Source organism: Mangifera indica, chromosome 17 (genome assembly GCF_011075055.1).
Source record: "Mangifera indica cultivar Alphonso chromosome 17, CATAS_Mindica_2.1, whole genome shotgun sequence".
NCBI classification, from domain to species: Eukaryota; Viridiplantae; Streptophyta; class Magnoliopsida; order Sapindales; family Anacardiaceae; genus Mangifera; species Mangifera indica.
Genome location: NC_058153.1, coordinates 12,695,004 through 12,722,946, shown reverse-complemented (window position 1 = coordinate 12,722,946; position 27,943 = coordinate 12,695,004). Strand labels below are relative to the sequence as shown.

The following is a 27,943-nucleotide window of genomic DNA, read 5'->3' as shown; positions in this document are numbered from 1 at the left end:
AAAAATATATATAAAATTATAATTATTAAATAAACTATTAGATAATTTTAAACACCGGTATTTATAACTTTTTTTTTTGTGGATAGGCATTAACAATATAATTAATTTTTGTCGTAAGTAGATTGATTTTTTTTTTTTTTTTCTAATTAAGAACTCTCATAAAAGTGAAATGGGATGATGCTAGGCTTTCCATGCCAAAATAGTTCAATGACAGGTGCCCGTCCACACAAAGTCTTATCCGATATTAAAATACAGTAGTCTTATTTTTATATTCCCATTCAATCATTTTTTATTCAAATGATTTTTACTGGTTTTATTTATTATGGAAACAAACACAATACCATGAGAATTCCTCCTTGGTACAAAACAAGTCCTTGAATTAGTGCCTCCCCAGCATCCAAATCCTACATTTGAGCAATCATTTTTGTCAAATCAAAACATTTAATAAATTGTATCAATTTTTTTCCCAAATCAGAGAAAATAATATTAAAATTTATGAGCAATGTCTATTGGTTTTATATTTTTAAATACATAAATAAGTATATAAATAATAAAATAATATTATATATTTTTTAAATATATAAAATAAGTATACAAATAATATATAATTATGTGATTAAATATTATTTTATTTTTAATTTAAAAATATCTAATCATATAATAACATATTACTTATATATCAATTTTGTATAGTTAAAGTATGTGCGTATAATTTTATTACAAATAAAATATTATTATATAATTAAATATTATTTTATTTTAAATTAAAAATTATTTATTATATGATAACACATTATCTTTATACTCATTTATGTAATTAAAAATGCACCTACAATGTTGTTGCAGTTTTATCTTTAAAACAAAGTCGTTGCCTTTTCCCCTTGTTAGCACGAAATCAAGTCTTAATAACCAACTTTCTCTACATCTTACATTGCCACTAGACCTCCAAAAGGGAAGCAAACTTTCCACAATTCCGTTCTTTCTCTCTTTGCCCAATTGGTTATGAGGTGTTTCTTCATTTTCAAACTTGGCAACACCAAAATCAGTTCCTAAAACACCTTCTTGGCTGCAAACGCAGGCAATTGTTTGAGAAAATGCCTTTGTGGGTGCGTGCTCACTTCCCCTTCTGTTAGCTCAAAACTCTTCACGTCTCTCTCGTCTTTACAACTGAGACTACAGAAACTTTTTCTTCCGCTTATATGTCTTCACGTCCACTTTTCTCTCTCTATATGTATCTATAGAACTCTTGACTTATCTCAATGTTGAGTGTTAAAAATGAGAACAAAATGAAAAAGGAAAAGAAGTGAGACATTGAGGGTTGAGCTCTTCATCATGAAAAGAGAAGTTAAAATTGACTTATGTTCTTTGTATTGTTTGGATTTCTTATATTATAATAATAAGAATAGCAAGTGATGGAGCTTGAAATTGGGCAGCGTGACTTTTCATGGTCCTCTATCTGTCTTTGAAGAGGGCGAACTACTTGAAGGTATGCTTGGTGAGTGTTAACGGAAAACTATAATTTTCTTTTGGAATTTTTATGTTCTTTCCATTTTCACCTTCTTCTTTGCTTATCAAATTCAAAACCATCTTCTTCCACCTCTTTCTCTTTTTATTATTATTATTTTTTGACATCCAATTTTGGGTATTTTCTCCTCTTTTTAGCTTGGGTTTTCTCTCCAAAGCTCTTAAGTTTTTGCTTTTCGTGAATCTTGCTGATATTTGTTTGATTTTGTTTCCTTTTATGTGTTGCAGCTTCGCTACCTTATGTTTTTGCTTCTTCTTTGTGATCTGGATTTGGTTGACATGAAAACTTTTGTAACTTCGACTCGATAATTACTTCCCTAAAGTGAGAAACATGGTTTGTTTTCACTTCTGGGAAAATATGCCAGACTTTGTAGCCATGAATGAAGTTTCCCAAGAAGGCAATCTTCTTGTGCAGGTTGAGAATCTCTTCTCTGAGAATGCTGATTTTTCTCTGTTCTTATTTTGTTTCCTTCTTAGGGCAGGAGCAAATTAGGTCTGTTTTTGTTTCCAATTTATTTAAGTGTATTATTGTTTTCAGCACCATTTGTTGTTGGGTTTTTTGGGGGCAACAGCAAACAACTTCCATTTCCTGTAGCTTAATCACTCAGGTAATTTTACTTGCTAATATCTTTTCATGTTAGCTTTGTTTCCAGATGTATTTTGCAGCAATATTCTTCTGATTTTATGTGATTTATTTGGTGGATTTGTTCTAAATTTAGATGCAATTAATCTTTTTCCACGTATGGGGTAGTTCAATATGAATAAGCTGTTGAAACGGAAGATTAGGCATTACGGAAGGATTTAAGAAGCTTGTTGAGTATAAAATTTAATTGGGACACATTGGGGGACTGGTTAATCAATTTGTATTTGTTCAGGCTAGATTTTAGACTTTTGCTTCTGATTTTGGGTTCTCTTCCCTCTTCAATTAAGTGCTCTTTTAACTTGCAATCCTCTCTGATGATAAATTTCATGGGATTGATTTAGATATTTGCCTTTTGAAGGTATGATCTTAAGGAATTTCCATGTATTGGCCCACTTAGAAGCTGACTTTCTTAATGATAGCTTGTTTTTGACTTGTCGTAATAATGTCCTCTATTTCCATTGGATAACAGGTCGACTCATACTAGTGATCTTCCTAAACGAAATTTTGAGCTCCACAAGTTTTAATTTAAATGAATTCACTGAACAAGTTAGCGTTGCTTGACAGGTTGGTGTCATTACTTTCATGTTCCGATGCCATTACTAGTTCATTTAATAATGTGAGGAAGTCTAGGTGACATATTGATTCATATCACAGGTCTCATAATATACAAAATTCAGCTAATAAGGTTCAGTTTTTTGGTGGTGGGTTGGATATCTTTCTTGCATACAAGTTAACTAGTCTTTGTTTCTGATAATCAGTGATGAGCTTAATAAAAAAGTCATGATGAAGTTCTATAGTGTTCTTGTGGCTTATTATCCTCACAACCATCTTTATTTCCATGATTTGTGGTCCTTGTTCAAATTTAATTAAGCATAGATAACCCTTATGGTTATTGAAACATATTTCTTTGACAACTCAAGTGGTCAACCATGGAGCTTTAGCTGCATAAATTTCTTAATTGGTGGAAGAATTAACTTTTTGCATAACTTCACTAGGAATGTGGCTGTAGATTGAAGTCAAGGGATACGAAATCATGTGTACTTTGACATATTTTCATTTGATAGTATTGAACTGGAATATATACATACATACATACATATATATACACACACACACTCTCTTTTAGCTTTTGTTTTTTTTTTTTTTAAACTAAAATTTACTTTGCACGATGCTTATGTATTGTAATTGTATCTCTCTCTGGAATTTTTTCTACATCTTCTTGGAGATAATTGCATGCACTTGCATGAGGTGCTGAATCATAAACAACATTCTAAACCTCATATGCAAAAGCATCAACATGAGCTTTCATGGCATTTTCATTTATGAAAGCCATATAACATAGTTTCTTGCATACTGTGAAATTTTTTATTTCACGCAATTCTTTATGTCATTCTTCCGTATCATCTCTTAACTCATTTTCTTTTCATGGATCCTGAGTAAGTGCTTTATGACTCAAAACCAGAATATTGTAGCATAAAAAGGTGTGGAAATGATGAAACAAACAATCATCCAAGGATGAAATTGCCTGGATTTAATTGCAACCATACTTAGGATAAGATGCTTATATGCTAATTGCATTGAGTCATTTTATACATAATGAACTAACAATTTTGTAATAATTGATAATTCAACTACATTGAGATCGACCACATGAAAAATTAGAATCTAATAGATGTTGTCATGCCCCTTTTTTTAAAGTAATTTTTGGTAAATTTCTCTTGATAGAAAAACCTTTAATCTATTTTGTGGGCATCCTTGCTCCCATGAATAGATGGAAGCACAATTCCTCTAGTTAGAAAGAAGGATAGCTGTTAGCTTTCATTCTAAATATCACTAACCATTAAGTAGTATTCAAAAGACAATATCCTTTTAATTCATATATTATAACAAATTTTATAAAAGGTGGATAAAATTACAATCTTGTCTCCTAAAATGATCATTTTGGGATAAAATTGAAAACTTTTCTACATATTTCATGTCTAAAATTAAGTGTTATGTTTTTGTGGACAAAAATTAAATTCTTATCCCCCAAAATGATCATTTTGGGATAAAACTAAAAACATTCATAAATATTTCGTTCATAAAATTCAGTGTTATATTTCGGTGGACGAAATCAAAATTTCGTCTCCTAAATTAATCATTATGGGACAAATTGAAACTGTCCCTTAATTGAGTATTTTTTGTAGTGACAAATGTTGTTCAATTTTTCATTTCATGAGCTTTACATGTGTCTAACCATATTATTGCATGTCATTTTTATTTTATTCTGAGTATGGTGTGTTTCTAATGATTAAACAATGTGACATACTATTTTGTTGACATTTATGATTTGGAAATACATAAAATTGTCTCTAATTGGCAAAGTTGAATTAGAATTTATCTCACATAATAATCTAGGCTTTCTTAATTTAAATGAATATTTTAAAAAGCAAAATTAATCTAAAAATTCATTTTAGATCAAGTGTTTATTATACTTTACCATATACATGGTTCATGTGTTAAACTAAAACCATCTATTGCCATATTTTGGGTGAGCTACTATGTCAACAATTGTGACCAAAGTCTTTCGAGTTCATCTTGTGGCTTACTAGAAGTTTCTCAACTTTATTTCATTTTGATCTTTAAAGATTTTAGTATAAATTTTGTACTCATTAATTGTAAGATGTTTGTTTACTATAAGAAATAAATAAAATTATGTGTATTAATACTGAGTACTAATATATGTATTAATGATAACGTGTTATTTTATTTTTTAATTAAAAATCATTTACTCATATGATGATACGTTATTGCTAGTACATATATTAACGCACGTATGGACTTGTCTTCACATTGGACGTAGAGATATTAGTATTGATGTTAAGCTTCCACCTACTAACTTGAACTTTAAGGTTAAGAGTAACATAATATTAGAGCCAAAACTTTTCATATTAGACGTGAGTGTAACTAAAGGAATTTTGCATGATTGTAAATTCTTGGAGGGTTATTTTATTGAGCATATTTTAGGTCCATTATTAACTTAATAGAGGCAATCGAGTAACATTGTAAACCTAAGAAGCTAATCTTTTTTCTATATATTGGCGTAAGTTTTTAGATTAGGTGGTAACTTATTGTGATAGTGTTAGAAACTTGGAACCTTTAACACTTGAATCACAACAGGAAATAAAAGCAAACTAACACACTAGAAATTAAATGAAATGACCTTCACTACTACTATTTTATATATGAAGAAGGACACATTTTCAAGGTTGGTCCCTTGTAGTAGGTAAAAAAAAAAAAGAATAAGAAATAAAACAAACAAAACCCAAAATGATTGTTGGCAATTCGAGGAGTTAAAACCCCTTAAAAGGTTACTTCTATGATGAAAACTCCATCACCCACACAGAACTCTAAATCTGGACGTCTCTAATCGGTATAACTCTTCTATTAATCTTAGGCCTATTTTATTCTCTGTTTAATGAATTGGATATCGTTAGTCATTTTTTTAGTCATCTCTGGTCCTAAAGACTAAACCAAGACATCTCTCTCACCTAACTTATCCCAATTTAGAAGAGAATGACATTTTCTATCGTAGAGTGTCTCATAAGGTATCATCTAAATTGTCGTCTAATAATTGCTATTATAGGCAAACTCCACTAAAGGCAACATCTCATACTAACTTGTCCTATGGTCTAAATAGTAAGCTCTTAATATATCCTCTACACCTAGTTAGTCCTCTCACTTTGTGGGTGATGCGTTGCACTAAAAGCCAAATTAGTTCCTAATGATCTATGTAAACTATTTCAAAAAGCTGACACAACCTTGTGTCTTTATCTGGTACCATCATTTTGGGCATACCATGCAATATGACAATCTTTTAAACATATAACTTTTCTAACTAATTTACAAGGGTGGTGTCTTTAATAGGCAAAAAAAACACTGTCTTGATCAATTATCAAATATTACCTACAACACATTAACAACACTCTGAATTCTTGGGAGCATAAAAAAAAAAGGTCTATGAAAATATGCTCCTACTTTCACTCGGGTACATTTAGAGACTAAAATAATTCTAACAATCTTTGGTGTTTGGCCTTAATCTATTGACAAGTGAGACATTTAGCCATATGCTCACCCACCTTTCCTTTCATGTTAGATCACTAGAAACCCTTCCTCAAATCCTAATATATCTTTACACCCCTTATAAAAGGTGGTGTAAAAAGAACTATGAGTGTTTGCAAGAATCCTTTGTCTTAACTCTAGCATCAGTGAGACACAAACTCTACCTCTGAACTTAAGGACACCATCTACCAACTAAAAATCTGTCTTGAGACCATCTTGAATCTTTTAAATTTTATGCTCACACTAATCATTCTATAGCTAAATTGTCTTGATCTCCTTCACCAAAGTGGATTTGATCGTCAATCAGGCTAGGGCCCCAGTCACTAACACAATTTGCTCTTGATCTAGATCCCTTTAAACCGTCAACTTGATAAAAACACTTTTCTATTAAGGGCATATAAGACTATATTTGCTTTGCCCAAGTGATATTTGATAGCATAGTCATAATCCTTCATTTGAAAATGGCTCTAAGTTTTTATTTGAGCTATGTTATAGAATTCTATTTATTTTTTTCATTTTATTTCTAGACAAATGTCATAAATTTATTATCAGTAAGATCATATTTTGTAACCACTACTAAAGAATGACTTCATTTTCAGTTCATTCACTAATATTTCTCCTGCAAATACTTCTAAATATGATTGCCAAATTATGCCTCTACTTGTTATTTCATGTATCAATCCAAAGACTATTGAAGGTCACTTTAATTTTCTTGGATGTGTTTTTTGTTAGGGTTGGACTCAATCTAAGTTTGCACAAGTTCAGATCATTATTCAACTTTAATGAGTGGAATTCAAACAGAAGTTTTTGCTTGTCAAGTTTGATTTGAGATCAATATCACATTGACATCATTGCATTGGGTGCGAGATCTCTAGCAACTTTTTTCTTATCCGATGATGATTCTTCTTCCAAGACATCATTAAATGACTAGCTAGAGTAAGCATGCTCAGTCTTAAGTTGATTGTCTTTTATTTGAGTCGAACTCAAAGGGTCAATTTGATATAAATCCATTCTTAGTTTTTGCTACCATTCAGTAGGGGCTAGAGAAGTAAGTTATATTTTTTCAGCCAAAGTTAGTTCAAATTTTGCGGGGGGTATAAGGAATTCTAAATTCTTATGGACATAAAGGTAAAATTTTTGCAATTGTCAGGATTTGACCTTGAGAACTGATACTTGCAATTTTTTTTTGGTAAAAATTTGTAATTATAAGGACTCAAACTTGATGCTCTACACAACATGGTCATGTGTGCTACCAAACTAAATTCGATTTTACTTAAATGTAATTTGAAATTCATATTTGACGATTAATATTTATTTAAAAGTTTGCCAATGTAAGTATTGATCAAATCAGAATTGATTTGAATTGACTCCATGACTAGGTCCAAAAAACATTGGTATAGCAACAATTGGTTATCTGATAATCGAGAAGAATTTAGATAAAATAATTTTAAAAAACCATTCTCACTTTGATTTTTATTGGTCTGATTTCATATTTTTCTTGGCCTGATAAGCATCTTTAAGAGATATCTTGGCTTCGGCTTCAGCGGCTTCAGCTTGGGCTTGGGCTTATCCTTATCTCATTCCTCCTTATTATATTTGCAAATTTCTCATACCTCATGATTTTTTATACCTAATTTCGATAATCAATTCCTATAACATTGTTGAAACTTATTTTCACCTATATATAGTTGGTAAACCTTCTTTCATGGGTATGGATCATCATACATTAGAGATGAATTCAAATCAAATTAATTTGGACTCAAATATATGTTTTGCTTAAGTTTAGATTTACCAATAATTTTTCACTGTAACTCTTCTCTTCCAATATTTTTCCCTCTTCTTTGGTGATTGTGTTGTTATGGATTTTAATTTTAATATTTAATTATATGAAACCCATTGTAGGGTATAAAGAGTAGGGTGTAGTTAGTAAAAACGTGAATTATTCACGTTTATATTTAATTTGCGTTTTAAACACATTGTTTTGAATTTTTGAACTCAAAACTTATTAAATGCGTAATTTATCTGTTTTTGAATTAAACGCATATTTTAACGATTTTTACATTTTTCATTTTTTATGAATTTTTAAAGTTTGTAAAATGTCCCTTTTATTTTAATTAATTACCATAACTATGTAAAACAAAAAACCCAATTTTTATCATCCAAATCTTTAACATCTCTTGATAATTTTTAGTGATTATTAAGTCTTGATTATATATTATGTTATATTAGGTTTAATAGTCAATTAGGTATTTTGCATTTAAATTGTTAATTAGAAAATCTATGAAATGTGCTAAAATTATAATTAATATTATTATATTTTTAAAAACGTATTACTAATAATGTATTATATTATACTCATTTATACACATTTTGTATTTTTTTCATATTTGAATATTATGATCGTTTTTTCATAAACATATTTTTTTACTACTTATCATACTATACAAATAATTTTCATACTTTTTTTTTTTCTTGTTTCCTTATTTACTAAATAGGGAGCAGGTAAGTTATGATTTCTATTTGATCTCTAAAGATTTTTGTATAAATGTTTTACTCATTAATTGTAAGAGGATGTTTGTTTATTCTCTAAAAGGAGTAAAACCATGTAGACTAACATTGATTACTAAAATGTGTATTAATGATTACATGTTACTATATGATTGAATGATATTTGAATTCTAATTTAATTTTATAATGACACGTCATTACTACTACATAGATTTGTACTCATTGTTAAGATAGATATTTTTTTTTTTAAATTTTGAATGTTGCATCCTTATGACAAAAAGTTGGTCATTGGTGTTTGTGCTTAAATACTAATTAGAAAGTAAAAAGCTTTTGCTGAAAGCATTTCTGTGTCAATGCAGGATTGAAGGAAAATCATTTTCATGTTATGTGAATCTAGTCTGAAGCTTGATAGGTTTCATGAGACATTTAGTAGGGGTATGTATTCACTTTCACAAACATACATAAGGAATTGTATTTTCACATTGAAGGTAAAGATTTAAATATTAATGTTAAGACTCTACCAAAGCTTTTTAGAGTTGATATGAGCCTAATTAAAGGAATTATGCAAGATTGTAAATCCTTGGAGGCTTATCTTTTAAGCTTATGTTAGGTCAAGTATTAACTTAACAGAGACAATCCTACAACATTGTAAACCTAAGAGACTAATTTTTTTTATCTATCTACTAGTTTAAGCTTTTAGATTAGGTGGTAACTTATCGTCGTATTGTTAGAAATCTGAGACCTTAAACACCTGAATCACAATACTCTAGCAAAATAACACAGAGTCTTTTTTCAGGATATTAGAGTAGACCAATATACTAGAAATTGAATAAAAGAACCTTTACTATTGTTTTATATTTGAACAAGGAGAACAACAACACATTTACATGGCTGGTCCCTAGGTTAAAAATTAAAAAATGAAAATAAATAGAACCCAAAATGATAACCAACAATTCAGGGAGCTGAGACCTCCCAAATCAGCCAAGGGTTACCTAAACAAAACCTAAACTCTTTTCATGCTTTTTCATTGTTACAACAGACTAATCAATATTCTAATAGTCTTCTGATTTTATGTGATTTATTTGGTGGATTTGTTCTAAATTTAGATGCAATTAATCTGTTTCCACTTGATGGGGTAGTTTCAATATAAATATTTTAGGTTCTTTGAATATGAGTAAGTTGTTATTATGGAAGATTAGCCATTAAAGAAGCATTTAAGAAACTTGTTGAGCATAAGATTTAATGGGCTCATGTGGGGGGACTTGTTAATCAATTTGCAACTGAATTGTGTATGTTCAGCCTAGATTTTAGACTTTTGCTTCTGGTTTTGGGTTGTCTTCCCTCTTCAATAAAGTGCTTTTTTAACTTGCATCTTCAGTGTTGATAAATTTCATGGGATTAATTTACATATTTTCCTTTTGAAGATGTGATCTTATGCAATTTCCATGTGTTGGCTCACGTAGAAACTGACTTTCTTATTATTAGTTTGTTTTAGCTCAAATGAATTCACCGAGCAAGTTTGAGTTGGCTGGCAGGTTGGTGTCAATTTTTTCAAGTCTGATGCCATTACTAGTTTATTTAATAATGTTAGGAATTCCAGATGACATATTGATTCATATCACAGGTCTCATAATATAAAAAATTCAGCTAAGAAGGTTGAGTTTTTTGGTAGGTGGGTTGGGATTTTTCATGCATACTTGTTAGTAAAAAAGTCTAGATGAAGTTCTATAGTGTTCTTGTGGCTTATTGTCTTCGGAACCTTCTCTTTTTTCTATGATTATTGTCCTCGGAACATATTTCATTGTCATCTCAAGTGGATGACAGTGGAACTTTATTTTCTTTGTGATTACAATATATAGAATCCTGAATTTATACATTCTCCAATATTTTCATCCTTGATAACTAAAATTTCATGTAAATGTTTAAGTTCATAGATTACCATTGAATTTTTTGCTTTAAAAGTGTCATACATCTTAAAAATTGCTACATTAATTTCTTAATTGGTGCAAGAATTAAGTATTTGCATAGCTTCGTTACGAATGTGGCTGTAGATTGATGACAAGGGATATGAAATCATGTGTACTTTCATATATAAAACACTGTAGCTTGTTTTATTTTTTAACTAAAATTTGCTGTGCATGATGCCTATGTAAGAAATTGTATCGCTTTCTGGAATTTATTTCTACATTTATTCTTCTTGGAGATAACTGCATGTGCTGGATCAATTCCTTATAACATTCTTGAAATTGTTAATCATCATTATGTAATTGGTAAACTCTCTCATGAATATGAGCCATCCTATTAGAAGCGGATTCAAGCAAAGTTTTTTTTTTTTTTTCCGATGATTATTCTTCTTCTCTTTTTTAGCATAATTTTTTTGTCTATTAAGTTCATCGTTTCATATTCAAGATAAATTCAATCTGCCCCTTCTTTGAGGTCAACTTGACTCGAACTACCAATACTCATAATTAGAAAATTAAAAATTGATGTGATTAGAGTATATTTGAACTTGTAATTTATATTACAATATGGTTTCATATATTTCCTTAGCATCATTAATGTTTTGTTCAATATTGAATTATGTAATTTTCTCTATGACTAATTTATTAATAAATTGTGATAAAATTTTAAACAATATTATATGCATTCAATTTATATAATATATCAATTATCTAATCATATGTTTTTTTATCTTTAATTCAAAATCATTCAATCATATAATATATCAATTAAGTATCTAGTTAGATACTTAAAATTAGTGTACATAATTTTATTATTAAAATTTTAATTGATATATGTAATTTATGAGCCATTTTATAGACTGAATTTTATGTATTGTATTTTAATTAAGTATTATATTGTATTTTAAATTTTGGCAATATTCCCAATCTCAAGAATTAGATTAAGGATTTCAGTTTATCTTACTTCCATGTTTGCAATAATATTCTTGATATCTATAGCCCAAATTTTCAATAGTTGTATGAAAGTTAGCCATGCTCAACATCAAAACTACTTTTCTCGCACAAAAAATTGATTATATGAAATATCAAATATTTATGAGCAATATGTTTATTTTAAAACTGAATACTGGTTAGATTAGACAACTTATCAAAAAATTGATCGATCAATTAGTCATTGATTCGATGAATAATGTTTAAGAGGTATATAAAATTATATATATTAAATATTTTAAACATGAACATTTCTAACCAATGGTTTTTTTATTGGTTGATATTAACAATATAGTTAATTTTTGTTGTAAATAGATTGATTTTTTTTTTCTAATTAAGAACTCTCATTAGATATGAAAGGAGATGATGCCAAACTTTCCACGTGGCATGAATATCAAATTGAAGTGAACATGCCAAAATAGCTCAATGGTAGGTGCCATTTCAGATGGACCAATTTTTTCTGTCCATCCGTGAGCGTGCTCACTTCTCTTTCTGACAGCTCAAAACTCTTCACATCTCCCTCGTCTTCACAGCTCAGGCTACTGAAACTTTTTCTTTCGCTTATATACCTCCACCTCCACTTTTCTCTCTCTATATGTATCTGTAGAACTCTTGACTTAACTCAATATTGAGTGTTAAAAATGGGAAGAAAATGAAAAAGTGACACACTGAGGGTTGAGCTCTTCATCATGAAGAGAGAAGTTAAAACTGACTTAAGATCGTATTTAATTGATTTGATGAATATGTATATATGTACGTTAATCTTATATTATAATAATAAGAATAATATATGATGGAGCTTGAAATTGGAAAGCGTGACTTTTCATGGTCCTCTATCTGTCCTTGAAGAGGGCGAACTTCTTGTGGTACGCTTGGTTACTGTTTAACTTTAACGGAAAACTACAATTTTCTTTTGGAATTTTTATGCTTTTTCTCGTTTTCACCTTCTTCTTTGCTTATCAAATTCAAAACCTGTTCTTGCTCCTCTTTCTCTTGTTTTCGACATCCAATTTTCGGTATTTTCTCCTCTTTTTAGCTTGTCCCAGGTGGGTATTCACTCCAAAGTTTGTAAGTTTTTGCTTTTTGTGAATCTTGCTGATATCTGTTTGATTTTGTTTCCTTTTATGTGCTTGCAGCTTCGCTACCTTATGTTTTTGCTTCGTCTTTGTGATCTGGATTTGGTTGACATGAAAACTTTTGTAACTTTGACTCGATAATTACTTTTCCTAAAATGAGAAAAATGGTTTGTTTTCACTTCTGGGAAAATATGCGCGACTTTGTAGCCATGAATGAAGTTACCCAAGAAGGCAGTCTTCTTGTACAAGTTGGGAATCCCTTCTCTGAGCATGCTGATTTTGCTCTATTCTTATTTTGTTTCCTTCCTAGGGCAGGAGCAAATTAGGTCTGTTTTTGTTTCCAATTTATTTAAGTGTATTATTGTTTTCAGCACCATTTGTTGTTTGGTTCTGGGGGGCAACAACAAACAACTTCTATTTCCTGGAGCTTAATCACTCAGGTAATTTTACTTGCTAATATCTTTTCATGTTAGCTTTGTTTCCACATGTATTTTGCAGCAATATTCTTCTGACTCTATGTGATTTTTTGGGTAGATTTGTTCTAAATTTAGATGCAATTAATCTTTTTCTACTTGATGGGGTAGTTTCAATATGAATAAGCTATTATCATGGAAGATTAGGTATTAAGGAAGGATTTAAGAAACCTGTTGAGTATAAAATTTAATTGGGACATATAAGGGGACTTGTAAATCAATTTGTATTTGTTACAGCCTAGATTTTAGACTTTTGCTTCTGATTTTGGGTTCTCTTCCCTCTTCAATCAAGTGCTCTTTTAACTTGCAATCCTCACTGATGATAAATTTCCTGGGATTGATTTAGATATTTGCCTTTTGAAGATATGATCTTAAGCAGTTTTCATGTATTGGCCCACTTAGAAACTGGCTTTCTCAATGAAAGTTTGTTTTTGTGTTGTCGTGATAATGTCCCCTATTTTCATTGGATAACAGGTTGACTCATACTAGTGATCTTCTTAATCTAAATTTTGAGCTCCACTAGTATTAATTTAAATGAATTCACTGAACAAGTTTGCGTTGCTTGACAGGTTGGTGTCATTCTTATCATGTTCTGATGCCATTACTTGTCCAGTTAATAATGTGAAGAAGTCTAGGTGACACATAGATTCACATCACAGGTCTCATAATATACAAAATTCAGCTAATAAGGTTGAGTTTTTTGGTGGGTGGGTTGGATATTTTTCTTGCATACCAATTAACTAGTCATTGTTTCTGATATAATCAGTGATCAGCTTAATAAAAAAGTCTTGATGAAGTTCTATAGTGTTCTTGTGGCTTATTATCATCAAAACCTTTTTTTTTTTGTATATGATTTGAGGTCCTTATTTGCGAAAATTTAATTAAGCATAGATAACCCTTATGGTTATTGAAACATATTTCATTGACAACTCAAGTGGTCAACTGTAGAGCTTTAGGTTCACTAGGAATGTGGCTGTAGATTGAAGTCAAGGAACATGAAATCATGTGTACTTTGACATATTTTCATATGATAGTACTGAATTGGAATTTTATATGTATATTTTTTTAAAACTAAAACTTACTTTGCATGATGCCAAGGTATTGAATTTGTGTCTCTCTCTGGGACTTTTGTCTACATTTGTTCTTGTTGGAGATGATTGCATGTACTGGAATGAGGTGCTGAATCATAAACAACATTCTAAGCCTTTTATGCAAAATCAATAGCATGAGCTTTCATGGCATTTTCATTTATGAAATCCATATAACATAGTTTCTTGCATGCTATGAAACTTTATATCACGCAATTCTTTATGTCATTCTTCTATATCATCTCTTAGCTCATTTTCTTTCTATGGATCTTGAGTAGGTGCTTTGTTATGACTTGTGCCTTATGACTCAAAACCAGAATACTGAAGCATAAAAAGGTGTGGAAATGATGAAACAAACAATCATCCAAGGATGAAATTGCCTGGATTTAATTGCAACTATACTTAGGATAAGATGCTTATATGTCAAGTGCATTGAGTCATTTTATACATAATGAGCTAACAGTTTTGTAATAATTGATGATTCAACTAGGTTGAGATCAACCACATGAAAAATTAGATTCTAACAGATGTTGTCATGCCCCTTAATTTTAAGTAACTTTTGGTGAATTCCTCTTGATAGAAAGACCCTTCATTTGTTTGGTGGGCATCTTTGGTCCCATGAATAGATGGCAGCACAATTCCTCCTGTTAGAAAAAAGGGTAGATGTTACCTTTCATTGTAAAGATCACTAACCATTAAGTAGTAATCAAAAGATAATATCCCCTTAATTCACATACTACAACAAATTTCATAAAAGGTGGAATAAATTACAATCTTATCTTTTAAAATGATCATTTTGGGATAAAACTGAAAACGTGTCTACATATTTCATGTCTAAAATTGAGTGTTATGCTTTGGTGAACAAAAATTAAATTCTTATCCCCTGCAAAGATCATTTTAGAATAAAACTAAAAACTTTCCTAAATATTTTGTTCCTAAAATTTAAGTGCTATACTTTGGTGGATGAAATCAAACTTTTGTCCCCTAAATTGAACATTCTGGGATGAAATTGAGATCATCACTAAATTGAATATTTTTTGTAGTTGCAAATATTGTTCAGTTTTTCATTTCATGAGCTTTACATGCCTCTAACCATATTATTGCATGTCATTTCTGTTTCATTCTTAGAAAGGTGTGTTTTTGATGATTAAACAGTGTGACATACTATTTTGTTGACATTTATGATTTGGAAATACATAAAAATGTCTCTAATTAGCAAAGTTGAGTTAGAATTTATGTTGCATAATAACTTAGATTCATTTGTTATAAACAAGTTCTAGGCTTTCTTAATTTAATTGAATATTTTAAGAAGCAAAACTAATCTAAAAATTCATTTTATATCAAGTGTTTATTATATTTTACCATATATATGGTTCATGTGTTAAACTAAAACCATCTATTGTTGTATTTTGGGTGAGCTGCTATGTCAACAATTGTGACCAAAGTCTTTCGAGTTCGCCTTGTAGCTTGCTAGAAGTTTCTCAACTTGATTTCATTTTGATCTTTAAAGCCTTTAGTATAAATTTTTTACTCATCAATTGTAAGATGTTTGTTCACTATTTGAAAGGAGTAAAATTATGTGTACTAACATTGAGTACTAATATATGTACTAATGGTAATGTGTTATTTTATTTTTAATTAAAAATTATCCAATCATATAATGATATGTTATTGGTAGTATATAAATTAATATTCATTATTTAAACCCATAGTTCTATTGATTTTATCATTGCATCCGTATGACAAAAAGTTGGGCATTGGTGTTTGTGCCTAAATACTAATTAGGAAGCAAAAAAATTTCTCTGAAATCTTTCTCTGTCAATGTAGAATTGAAGAAAAACCATTTAACATGTTATTTGAATCTAGTCTAAAGCCTAAAGGGTTCCATAAGACATTTAGCGGTGGTACATATTCACTTACACTAACACACATAAGGACTTGTTTTCACATTGGAGGTAGAGATATTAGTATTAATGTTAAACCTCTACCTATTAGCTTGAACTTTAGGGTTAACTGGTAACATAATATTCAAGCCAAAACTTTTCAGATTAGATGTAAGCCTGACTAAAGGAATTATGCAAGATTGTAAATCATTGGAGGGTTATCTTATTGAGCTTATTTTAGGTCCATTGTTAACTTAATAGAGGCAATCGAACAACATTGTAAACCTAAGAAGCTAATTTTTTTATCTATTTACTAGTTTAAGTTTTTAGGTTAGGTGGTAACTTATCGTGATAATGTTAGGAACTTGGAACCTTTAACACCTGAATCAGAATAGGAAACTAAAGCAAACCAACATACTAGAAATTGAATGAAAGAACCTTCACTACTGCTATTTTATATATGAAGAAGAACACATTTACAAGATTGGTCCCTTGCAATAGGTAAAAAAAAAAAGAAGAAAAAGAAAAAGAAGAATAAGAAAGAAAACAAACAAAACACAAAATGATTACTAACAATTTAAGGAGCTAGAACCCCCCAAATTAGCTAAAGGCTAACCAAACAAAACTCAAATTCTTCTCTTGCTTTTTCGTTGTTGCAACCAACTCTAATAAATATTCCAATTCAATTTGGATCAATTAAACGATGTTGCATAGCACTCCAAAACACAACATTCACTTATTCCAATTCCAATTTACCTGTTACTTGCCTATTACATCTACTTGTCACCTATATCTTCACTCCAATCTTTACAATTCTATCAATTTACCTGCTACCTTCATCTTCACTCTAATCTACATAATTCTATCTATAAACAATCCTAACAAGTATCAAAGCCAAAGATTTCAAATTTAACTTCCACAATTTTAACCAGATAAAAATAAAACCGAAGGCTCCACGAACTAGTTTAATAATCTTTTAATTTAATTATTTACTGAACATAAGGAATGGTGCAACTTTGTAAAACCTAAGAGGCTGATCTTTTTATCTAAAACATGGGGAAAATTGATATATAAATTAATAAAAGTTTCTTATTAGTGGTTGGTAACATAAAGAAATAAAACATTTAACTCAATGAGGTGTCCTACCTTCTTCACTATTTTAAGCTTCCTTTGACAAGAAATATTTGAATGTGGTGTGTTAACTAATGGATTTTATCTTCTTCACTACTATGAGCTACGTTTAATGAGAAATATTTGAATGTGGTCTGTTGACTAATGGGTTTTGTTTTTCTTGAATTAATATGCATTTTCATCCATTTATTTAAGATTTTAAATTAGCTTTTGGTATTGTGAGAGCTGAAATTGTTTCAGTGTAACTTAAATCTATGAAAATTAGTTAGTGTAGAAGACCATTTTTCTAGTTGTGTGCATGAAAAAACATTTTACAATAAATGACAATGACAATTCATTCGTGGCCTTTAGGGGTGGATTTGCACCATGCTTATGGCCAACTCGAGCTTGACTCAAATTCATAATATACAACTCGAGCTCAAGCTTCTTTGAGCTAGTTTACTGTATTGTTAGAGGGTTGTCAATGCAATAAACAATTTTACTAGCAAGGTAACAATATCAATGGAGGGATAAGTAGTGTTGTACAAAAGACAGTAAGTTGAAATTGAGAGTTTGGCTTGAATCAACCCCTATGACCTTAATTAGATACACGAGAAAAAGGAGGAATTTAGATTCTCTCATCTGGTAATAATATTTGGTGGACTTGTAATAATAATATTAGTTATTAGAAAATGTTCTATCCATTAGGACAAAGAAATTTGGATTGCTTATGTTATCTTCACTCACTATCTTTGTAGCTTGTGGTCAATTGGCAGTTTTTATCAATATCTTTAAATATTTGGGATTCCTAGTTTATTCACAGCTTAAGATAAGTTGATAGTGCCCTAAATACCCACTGTTTACCCCAGAAAGGTTATTCTTCTAAAGATGGAACTAGAATGTGCTAGTTGTATAGATGTGTGCTTCTATTGACATAATTTGAAATTGGTGTAGGTTGTGATTGAGGTCAAGATATGGAGTATGGTTTGTGCAACTTTTCATTCTCCAGTGTCTTTTTTTTGTTTTAGAGTTGTATATAAGTTGATGCTAAGGAAACATTCATGGTTATATAATACTCCATTAAACTGGTTTTTGTAGTGTAACATGTGCATGGCACACTGAAAATGTTAAAAAATGAAATAACAATAAAACTTGCATGAAGTGATATGATCCATGTTTCATGACACTTGGTTCTAAGGTTGTTTGCTGCACTTTTATTTTTCACCTAATTATGATATTCTTTTTCTCAAAGTTTGAGGTTGACTTGATTACTCAAAGCTCGTGAACTAGGGTTTGAAAATCAAGAATAAGTTGTGACATGTCAAATCAAGTAATTCTGGTGCTGAAAATCTGCATATTTAAACTATCTATTGTAGTAGGATATAATTTGGAAAAAAAATAACCTTAAATTTGTGCATCAATCTAACTTTACTAGCTTGATGCTCCTCATGGTTAAGAACATGCCACAGGGCGGGGTAGGGCTCTCTTTTGACCGTTGTGAAACTATATATGAACCCAAACTTAATCCTTTTGCTAAGCTTGCCCTAATATCTTTTATGGTGGCTTAGTGTTGAACCTGGAATGATCCTGCAGGTATGTCTTTTACATTCTGTTAGAACATCTTCATGTCATGTCCTAGAAAACTTAGGATTGCATTCAAATTTAGTCGAGCATGAACATGAACTAGTTTGAACTTAATTCAAATCTATAATATGCAGTTCGAGTCTAAGCTCATTCGAGCTACATGAACATTCTTAGGAGGATCTTCAGTAACATGAATAGTGCTATTAGAGGATGATTCTAACCAAACTCAAATTGAGCTATCATGTTAAAGCTCCAATTCAAATTCAGTTTGAATTGAATTGATCATCAAATCAAGCTGAGTTGGCTTGAATTTGGATCCAGCCCTACTGCCACTTATCTTTCAGCTTTTCATCATCAGTGGATATGTCTTTGTGCCTTTGGAGTGAAAATAACTTGCTCGACAGGAAAGCATAAGGTACCAGCTGCGCCAAACGTTTTGTTCATATCTGATATAGTAGAAAGTCTTTAATGGTTGTTTTGTTGTCTAAACATAATTTAGTAACTTCACTAAATTGTGACTATCTAAAATTAATATCTCTTAGCTCATATTCTTTCCATGGATCTTGAGTAAATGCTTTATATCAGACATTCTAAACTTGCCTTAAAATCTTTTATAGTGGCTTAGTGTTCTTTCCATGATTTCACATGTAGTTAAATCAGATTTTCTTCTATATTATCTCTTTCCATGGATCCTAAGTAAACGTTTTATTATGACTTGTGTTACAACTTAAAATCCAGCATATTGAAACATAAAAAGGTGTGGAATTAATGAAACAAACAATTATCCGAGATTTGAAATTGCCTGGATTTAACTACAACCATACTTAGGATTAAGATGTTTATATGTCAAGCGCATTGGGCCATTTTATACATAATGAGCTGCAAGTTTGTAATAAACTGATGATGCACAAAATTAAGATCGACAAAATGAAAAATTGGATTCTAAATGTAGTCATGCCTCTTTTCTTTAAGTAACTTCTGGTGAATTCCTCTTGAGAGGAAAAATCTTCATCTATTTGATGGGCATCTTTGGTTTCATGAATAGATGAAAGCATAATTTCTCCACTTAGAGGCAGAGGTAGATTTTAACTTTCATTCTAAAGATCACTAACTATTAGATGGTCCTCATAGAACAATCTTTTTTAAATGTACATACTACAACAGATATCATAAAAAGTGGACAAAAATTAATATATCGTCCTTTAAAATGATAATTCTAGAATGAAACTAAAATTGTTATTTAATATTTAATCCCTATAATTGAATGCTAAACTTGATTGGATGAATTAAAATTTTGTCCATTAAAATTATCATTCTGAGATGAAACTAAAAGTATTCATAAAGTGAATATTAGTTGTAGAGACAAATATTGTTCAGTTTATCATTTCCTGAGCTTTACATATCTTAAACCACATTATTGATTCTCATTTCTGTTTCATTTTGAGTAAAGTGTGTTTTTTATGATTAAATAATGTGACATACTATTTTACTTACATTTATATTGTGGAAATACATAAAAATGTCTCCAATTAGTAAAGTTAATTTAGAATTTATCTCATATAATAATTTAGAATCATTTATTATAAGCCAATTCTAAGCTTTCCTAATTTAATTGAATACTTCAATAAGCAAAACTAATTTAAAAGGTCATTTCAAATAAAGTGTTTATTATACTTTACCATATGCATGTTTCATGTGTTAGACTAAAACCTCTACTAGGCAGATTTTGGGTGAGCTACTACTATGTCAGCAATCGGTATCAAGCTATATCATATTTGTCTTGAGGTTTTGTTATAAGTTTTTCAACTTGATTTTAGTTTGATTTTTAAATTTTAGTATAAATTTTTTACTCATAAATTGTAAGAGAATGTTTGTTCACTCTATAAAAGGAGTAAGATTATGTGTACTCAAGTACTAATATATGTATTAATGATGACATGTCATTGTATGATTGAGTGATATTTTATTTTTAATTCAAAATTATTTAATCACAAGATCATTGATAATACATAAATTAGTTCTCATTGTTAAGACACACAATTTTAATTCTTTGAACTTTGCATCTGTATGATAAAAAGTTAGCTATTAGTGTTTGTGCTTAATTCTAATTAGGAAGACAACAATTTCTCTAAAAGCATTCTTTGTAAATGCAAAATTGAATGAAAATCATTTTACATGTTATGTGAATTTGGTATGAAGCTTGAAAGGATTCGATAAGATAGTTAGTAATGGTACATATTCACTTACACAAACATATGTAGTCGTGTATTCATATTGAAGGTAGAGATTTAAGTATTATTGTTAACCCTTCACCTACTAGCTTGAACTTCAGGGTTAAGTGGTAATATAAAATCAGAGCCTTTTAGATTACATGTTATCCTAACTGAAGGAATTATGCGAGATTGCAAATCCTTAGAGGCTTATCTTATTGAGTTTATTTTAATTCAAGTACTAACTTAATAGAGACAATTGTGCAACATTGTAAACCAAAAAAGCTAATCTTTTTATCTATCTACTAGCTTAAGCTTTTAGGTCAGGTGGTAACTTTTAGTAACCTGGGATCTTTAACACCTGAATCACAACACTCTAGCATAATAACACACGAACAGTCTACTTCTAGGACATTAAAGCATGCCAACACACTATTAATTGAATAAAAGAACCTTCAATGTTGTTGTTTTATATAAGAACAAGGAGAACTACAACACATTTACAAGGTTGATCCCTTAAAGTAGGTAACAAATAAAAAAAAAATAAACGGAATCCAAAATAATAATAAATGATTCGAGGAGTTAGGACCTTTCAAATCAATCAAAGGTTGCTTAAACAAAACTCATATTTTTCTCCTATTTTTTCATTGTTACAACCGAATCTAATAAATATTCCAATTCAATCTAGACTCAACTAAACGATGTTGCATAACACCTTAAAACAAAGTGTTCATTTATTCCATTTTACTCGTTACCCGCCTATTACATCTACCCTCTACTTGCCTTTGCACTCAAGTCCACATGATTCTATCAATGTATATGCTGCCCATATCTTCACTCTAATCGACATTCTATCTGTAACAATCCTAACAAGTATCAAAGCCAAAGTTTTCAAATTCAACTTCCCAAATTTCAAGCAGATAAAAATAAAACCAAAACCAAAACCTCTACCTACTAGTTTAATAATCTTTAGATCAATTATTGACAACACAAAAGGAATGGTGCAACTTTGTAGAAGCTAATCTTTTTAATTGAAGTATGGGGAAAATTGAAAGATAAATTGGTTAAAGTTTCCTCCTAATGGTTGGTGACATACAATAATAAAATATTTAACTCAATGAGATCTTCTACCTTATTCACTACTATGAGCTTCCTTTAACGAAAAATATTTGAATATGGTATGTTTACTAATGAATTTTGTATTTCTTGAATTAGTATGCATTTTTACCTTTTTATTCAAGATTTGAAATCGGCTATTGGTATTGTGAGAGTTAAAATTGATTAAATGCAATTGAAAACTATGAAAATTAGTTGGTGTGGAAGATCATTTTTCTAGTAGTGTGCATGAAAAACATTTTACATTGAATGGCAATAACAATTCATTTATGGTCTTTGGGGGTGGATTTAAGCCAAACTCAGTGCTAACTTTAGTTTTACTTAAATTTATAATATCCAATTTGAGTACAAACTTATTTGAGCTGGTGTATTGTATCATTGAAAGGTTATCAATGAGATAAACAGTATTGTTAGTAGAGTAACAATATTAGTGGAAGGATGAACAATGTCACCAAAACTTCAATTTGAATCCACCTCTAATGGTCTTAATCACATGCACTAAAAAGAAAAAAAGTGGTAATTAGATTTTTTTCAACTGGTAATAATGTTTGGTGGATTAGTAACAATAATATTTTAATTGCCAGAAAATGTTCTATCCATTGAAATAAATAAATTTGAATTGGATATGTTGTCTTCCTTCACTGTTTTTGTAGCCTATGGTCAATTCACTTATAAGTGTTAAGGCAAGTTTTAACAATATCTCTAAATATTTTGGACTATTTACTCATAAGTTAAAATATGTTATTAGTGCCCTTGATATTCACTCTTTACTCTAGAATGGCTATTATTCTAAAGATGGAACTGAAATTTTCTCTTATTGTTGTCGGAATCTTCCATTTCTAGTAGTTCAACCTTTTTTTTTTTTTGGTTCCTCCATTAAACTCAATTAGAATATCCTCCCCTTACAAATCATCTTCCTTTATCATAAGGACAATCCATGACTTGTGTTTATAGTTATGGTTCGAGTCCTTCTTGCCTTCATAATGGATACAAATTCCTTTCTCTCATCGTTTTCTCATCTCCCACTGCATTAGTTATCGGACAAGCCTCTATTTACATAATCAGGTGCTCATAATCCAAGTTGATAGGTACCTAAAGGTAAGTTAGATTTAATCTAAAATAGAGTAACCAAACACCTTGTTGTTGCTCAAAGACCTACTTCTTTAAATATTTACTGGAAAATTGTGTTATGGTTGGAAATGTGAATAAGCATTGCAATATATATGTACTCCTTATGTAATCAACAACTCAAATGTAATAGTAAAGGAAATTGTATTGATTATACTTTGAAATATTAATGAAAGAGTTTTTACGTCAAGTTCTTTTTCTCACTTCTTTATTTACATAAGAAAACTAGAAAAATGACATAATAATCCAAAAAACTTATAAGTAAAACCTAGAAATTCTATAGCAACATTCCTTCCAGCTTTTAAGAGGCCAAAAATTTCTCCTAAATGGCCTAGCTTTTTAAGAGGCTAAAGGCTCTCCCAATTTAGTTAAAGTTACCCCAATTTTTTCTAGAAAGTTCTCTCCCTCTATCTTTGCTCACTTTTATATTTGGGTAGCATTCTATTAATCTCCATTTCATGCTCCACTTTATATAGTTCCTTTTAGTTGAATTACCTGATTTTGTCACTTCATTTGAGTTAGAATTTTTCTACATTAACTCTTATGTTTATTCTTATACATCTTAGGTCATATCAGCTTAATAGACTCGTCATCCAAAAAAAGTGTGTCGTTAAATATTTCCAATATATTTTTGAGATTGGAGAAAAACATATTGTGACTAATAAAGAAGATGTGTTACTAGTTTTCCATGACAAGTTGATGGGGTTTTGGAAATTTTGGTATTGCTATTGGAAGAGCAGCCAAAGCTTTGTCTTCACAAAGGATTGAAATTGGTTTGTGAAGGAAAACCAATTAAGGACCAATGATACTACTATCTTCAATTCATGACCATGACATCTCAATGCAGATCGCCGACAATCATGTTGTTGATGAGGATGAAAAAAAGACATCCAGTTGTAACATTTCCCTCTAGAAGTATTGTTCTCCTCCAAAGGAAAGTATAACTAAATTGACTATTTGAACATATATGACCTTTCAAAACATTTAAAACTTTATAAACAAACTAACATATGAACTCGAATAAATATACTCATAGGCATGCTTCTGGATATAGCATGACATCATATACCAACGAGGGATAGAAAAATCTCTATTTACCTTTATATGTCATAGATTAAACACACAAGAGGGTCTTTTTCTCTCTAGTTTTCCCTTCTTTATGTCACCAGAAAGCAGCTGCCAAAAATGCAATCATTAAGCTTGGTTGATCAACTCTCACGCTTTCTCTCTTTTTGGAAAAAATCGCGCATTTGGGGATTAGAGATAATAATCATTAAAAAGCAGCGATATGTTATATATAAATTGAAATACATTCAGCACACATAATCATGTATCACTTAAATTTGAAATTTACATTAATCATCTTATTTGGCTGATATGACAATAACACATAGGTTTGACCTTATTATGCATAGTCGTGTCACTAAAAACTCACATTTTAATTTTCAAATCATATTTAATCTTTCACACAATAATTAAACTTATGCAAAAAAATATTATTTTGCCCTTGACACATACTTGTGAATGTTACAATTCCTTCTTCTTTATTAGAATTCTAACCCAGAATTCACTAAAAAATGCTCAGGATACTTATCTTTTATGGTATGCTCTATTTCCCAAGTAACTTTCTCAATCTTATAGGTCTTCCAAAACACCTTGATCAAGAAAATATGTCGGTTCCTTAGCTATTTGATCTTCTTATCTAAGATTTAGACCGGTCTCTCATTATAACTCAAATCTTCTGATAGTTGATCCTTGGTTCTTAATATATGGGAAAGATCACTAATGTACTTGCACAATGATAAAACATGATACACATCATGAATATGGATCAGCCTCATTAGTAGTGCAAGCATATAAGCTACTTTACCAACCCGTTTTACTATCTCATATAGGTTGATTTACCCAGGAGCAAATTTACCATTTCTCCCAAACCTCATTATATACTTGAAAAGGCTTCTCTGATAAAAACTTTATTATGCATATAGAATCTAGATCTTGATGTATCTACTCGGTATAGCTCTTTTGTCAATCTTGGGCTTATTTTATTCTCTATCTGATCAGTAACAGATTCTCAATCATTTTCTAAGTCATCTCTAGTCCTAGAGATTGAACCAATGCATCTCTCTCACCCAATTCATCTTAATGTAAAGGAGAATAACACTTCCTATCATTGAGTGCCTCATAAGAAGTTATCTGAATCGTCACCTAGTAACTATTATTGTAAGGGAACTCTACTAAAGACAACATCTCAAACTAACTTGTCTTATGGTCCAAACAATAAGCTTTTAATATATCCTCCAACATCTGGTTGGTCTGCTCAATCTATGGGTGATAAATTGTACTAAAGGCTAAATTAGTGTCTAATGATCTATGTAAACTCTTCTAAAAAGCTGACATAACCTTATGTCTCTATCTGATATTATCGTCTTGAGCATACCATGCAATCTGACAATCTCTCAAACATATAGTTTTTCCAACTTATCTATAGGGGTGGTGTCCTTAATAGGCAGAAAATGCATTATCTTGGTTAATTCGTCAACTACTACCTATAACACATTAACACCATTCAGAACTCTAGGGGAGCTTAATAATAAAGTCTATGGAAATATGCCCCTACTTTCACTTGGGTATATTTAGAGAATAAAGTAATCCTGATGGTTTTGGGTGTTTGGCCTTAATCTACTAATAAGTGAGACACTTAACGACACACTCATCTACCTCTCTTCTCATACTGGACCACCAGAAACTCCTTCTCATATCCTAATGAATCTTTACACCTCTAAGATAAGGCAATGTAAAAAGAACTGTAGGGCGTTGCAAGAATCCTTTGTCTTAACTCTATCACCAGTGAAACACAAACTCTACCTTTGAACTTAGAGACACTATTTACCAACTAAAAATCTGTCTTAAGACTATTTTGAATCTTTTGAATTCTCTACTTACACCAATTATCCTGTAGTTGAATTGTCTTGATCTCCTCCACCAAAGTGGATTTGATTTTCAATCTAGCTAGAGCTCCAATCACTAACTCAATCTACTTTTGGTCTAGATCTGATTGTATTTCCTTCTAAATTGTCAACTGTGATAAAAACACTTTTCTATTGAGGGTATCTGTGATTACATTAGCTTTGCTTGAGTGATATTTGATATCACATTGTAATCCTTCATTTGGAGATGGCTCTATATTTTCATTTGAGCTATATTATGAAATTCTCTTTATCTTTTTCATTTTGTTTTTAGGCAAATGTCATAGATTCATTATCAATAAGATCATATTTTGTAACCTTTACAAAAGAATGACTTCATTTTTAGTTAAGTCACTAGTATTTCTCCTGCAAATACCTCCAAATATAACTGTCAAATTATGCCTCCACTTGTTGTTTCATATGCCAATCCAAAGACTACTGAAGGCCACTTTAATTTTCTTGGATGTGTTTTTTGTTAGGGTTGGACTCAATCCAAGCTTGCATAAGTTCAAATCATTGTTCAACTGGAATGAGTGAAATTCAAACAGAAGTTTTAACTTGTCATGTTTAGTTTGAGATCAATATCACATCGACATCTCTCTAGTAACTTTTCTTCTTATCTAATGATGATTCTTCTTCCATGACATCATTAAATGATTAGCTTGAGTGAGTATAGCTCAATCTTAAGCTAATTGTCTTTTGTTTGAGTCGAACTCAAACTAGTGTTTAGTTTGGGGTTAATTTGACTCAAATCTATTTTTAGCTTTTGCTACAATTTAGCAGGGGCTAGAGAAGTAAGTTACATTTTTTTGGCCAAAGTTAGCTTAAATATTGAAGGGGGTATTAGGAATTCTAAATTTTTATGGTCATCGAGGTAAAATTTTTACAATTGTTTGGATTTGACATCATGTACCTATACTTGCAAGGAAAAGTTGTTTTTTTAAAGTAAAAATTTGTAATTACAAGGACTCAAACTTGATACTCTACACATGAGATGGTCATGTGTGCTACCTAGGACTGAAATCGAACTGAACCCATTCAAACTCGAGTTCAAGCTCAGTTCGAACGAGCTCAAAATGAGTCAGCCCTTGTCAAGCTCAGTTGAGCTTGAGTTCGAGCTTGAGCTATTCGTCAGATTTTTCAATTAAAAATTTTGATATAAAACGATGTTGTTTTGACCAATATATATTAAAACGACGTTATTTTAATAACAAAAAACAAATCGAATCGAATTCAAATTGAGTTCGAGCTTGACTTTCACGAGCTCGAGCTTAGCTATATATGAACCAAACCGAGCTTAACTCGGTTCGAATCTAACCCTAGTGCTACCAAACTAAATTTGATTTTTCTTAAATGTAATTTGAAATTTATATTTGATAATTAAATAGGTAAAACTATTTTAAATATTATTCTAATACTTATTTAAAAGTTCACCAATTCAAATATTGATCTGATTAGGATTGATTCGAACGGACTCTATGATTAGGTCCAAAAACATTGGTATTGCAACAATTGGTTATATGATAATTGTGAAGAATTCAGATAAAATAATTTAAGAAAAAACAAAAAAGGCCCTTCT

The 27,943-nt window shown here is 30.4% G+C and overlaps 2 long non-coding RNA genes across 7 annotated transcripts; both read left to right on the top strand.

The window, feature by feature from the left end:
* Positions 1-890: 890 nt before the first annotated feature.
* On the top strand, positions 891-10,660 carry LOC123199972. 4 transcript variants are annotated; one of them, XR_006498481.1, is made up of 6 exons: positions 891-1,495; positions 1,753-1,939; positions 2,063-2,132; positions 2,637-2,731; positions 9,136-10,311; positions 10,401-10,660. It is a non-coding gene; the product is annotated as an uncharacterized LOC123199972 (long non-coding RNA). The 4 variants fall into 4 exon arrangements; XR_006498480.1 differs by having other exon boundaries at positions 891-1,486; positions 9,136-10,660; XR_006498479.1 differs by having other exon boundaries at positions 9,136-10,660.
* A 1,385-nt stretch (positions 10,661-12,045) lies between these two features.
* On the top strand, positions 12,046-18,477 carry LOC123199971. Of its 3 annotated transcripts, none has more exons than XR_006498478.1 (3): positions 12,046-12,773; positions 12,864-13,243; positions 14,643-18,477. It is a non-coding gene; the product is annotated as an uncharacterized LOC123199971 (long non-coding RNA). The 3 variants fall into 3 exon arrangements; XR_006498477.1 differs by lacking the exon at positions 14,643-18,477 and adding an exon at positions 13,846-14,070 and having other exon boundaries at positions 12,048-12,593; XR_006498476.1 differs by lacking the exon at positions 14,643-18,477 and adding an exon at positions 13,846-14,070 and having other exon boundaries at positions 12,049-12,773.
* Positions 18,478-27,943: the final 9,466 nt, after the last annotated feature.